Raw genomic sequence first — 2,384 nt, 5'->3', positions numbered from 1 at the left:
GGGGGGGGCCTTCTTCACGGGCTCTACCACGGATCATATGAAGGACCACAGGTCGTGAAGGCCCTAGTGGTCTTCACTTGGTCGGGTGGTATGAGAGCCCTGCTTTACATGCCCTCCCATGGGTCGTTTGAAGGACGACGGACCGTAAAGGTGTATGAGTTCTTCACTTAGGCCTGGGAGTTTAAGGGTTAGCTAGGGGGCGTTTACACCCTCGTTTCTACGGACGCCACCACGGTTCATTGTCAAGACCATAGACTATGAAGGGCCTGTGGTCTAACATCAGGACATGGAGTCCAACTCCTTCACCACAGGCATGTCAATAGACCATGGTCCCTATCACGGTCCGTAAACCTTACAGTGGATCAGTGTCCAAGTGAGATTTCTTTAATTTTTTTCTGGGTCTGGTTTTCAAGGTGTTACCGCGGAGATGCATTAATTATTTGGTTGCGAAATAAAATTTGAGATAGAACTGTCTGTGAATGATCTGCGATGAAAAGATACTTTTCTCAAATCAGAGGAGCAGGTCTACGACGCGCACTCGTACCCTGATTTGCCTGACTCTTTCTTTCTTTGTTTTCGAGCCCCAGTTTGCCTAAATTCGATTCTTTTTCAAAAATTCTATTTATATTTAGATACCCAGCATGTGTACATAAGAATCTATCCATAAACAACACTAAAATTGACACGATTTCCTCAAGAACTCAACAATCTCATCTTAACTCAAGAACAAAAGTCAATATTCAAGAACACAATTCAAAATCATCAACTTCAAACTTTCTAGAACGAACTTTCCTGAACTAAACATGATTGGAGCATGGGTGAACAAACTCAAGGCTATAAAGGCTCACATACCTCGTAGGGATATCCCCTTACAAAATCCACGACCTTTGCTTCAAGACTGGACGATTCCTTGTCTTTTCTTCTCCTTTCTCCTCTTTTGTTTCTCTTCGGTCAAAATCCTAACTCAAATCTCAAAAGCGTAAACTGACCAACTTCAGTTTAGACCCCCAACTAATTATCAAAAATGAAATTAGGTCTTTGGGTATGGAAAAGACCAAATTACCCTTCAAAAATCCGGATTAGATTTTTCGTATCCAAGCCACCAATTTCAAATGGGCATATCTCACTCATACAAATACGGAATTAAGCAAACTTGACGGCGTTTGGAAGATAATTCAAAGATATTTCCTACGACATGTGGAAGCACACCAGACTCATCTTGAGGCAGGAGTTATGGTCGTTTGAAGTTGACCAAAATTCTCTCTTAACTTAATTTAGCCAATTTTCTAAATTTTTCATTCTTTACAAACATGACTCTTTCTAATTCTTGCTCTTTCTAGTTGCGAGATTTTACATTGGCCTAATCAGGTGTTCGTTAGCTTGATTTTAATAAGGGTAGTGTGATTGTTCAAAATGGTTCAGAATCGTCTATAGTATCGAATGTGAAGGCTAAGCAAGATCTTGATCCAGTTATGATTGATTTGAAAAAGTAGGTCTCCAAAAAAGTCGTTGAGGCTTTCTCCTAAGGGGCAGATGGTTTCCATCAATACAAAGATTGATTATGTGTTCTGAATGTTGGATAATTATATGATTGAGGTGGACTCTATGATTATCACCAATATGTTGATCAACAAGGCTACATCTAATTGTAAGTTGAAATGATCTTTCAAGATATCATTGCTCTATCTTATTAGTAATACGTCGGTTAAATTTCGTTATTTCTATAGAAAGGCCAAAGTTTTGATTCAACTAGACAAGTGGAAATCTGTTTTTGTGAGTTTTAGATACGACAGATGTCATTTTTTATTTTTGTGAGAAAAGATCTATTCATATCATTATTTGTTAACTCGAATGATATAGATGAGTTAACTTAATTTTAATGGATGGCATGTATAAGTTTTTTCTCAAAGTTTGATCACATATTTGAGTCTTTTTTCATTAAAAAATAATTTAATTAGTGACGTGGAAGAATAATAATTGACCACATGTAAAATATAGTTTTTCAAAACTAAAATTGTTTTTATTTAACAAATAATGGTGTGGATGAGCTTTTTCTCAAATTAAAATAAAATAAATTAATCAAATTTTTAACTGATGTCATAGATCATTTTTTTCAAAATTCAATAACATATTTGAGTCTTTTCAAATTTGTACGAAATATAAATCAAAGTTGCGAAATTTGAATGAAAAATAATATTAATACATCTTTCACTGCACTCATTAACATTTTATCAAAATTGTCACACATTCTCCACTTTGTTATTACCATCACAATCAAAGTGTTTTTATTGATTATAAGAACACAAGTTCTTATAGTACTATCATAAATACTTGAACTCGCAACGAAGGATTTTTAAAAACACACTCTCCGTTGCTTTATTATC

This window comes from Solanum pennellii, chromosome 4 (assembly GCF_001406875.1).
Source record: "Solanum pennellii chromosome 4, SPENNV200".
Taxonomy (NCBI): domain Eukaryota; kingdom Viridiplantae; phylum Streptophyta; class Magnoliopsida; order Solanales; family Solanaceae; genus Solanum; species Solanum pennellii.
This window is presented reverse-complemented; position numbering follows the sequence as displayed.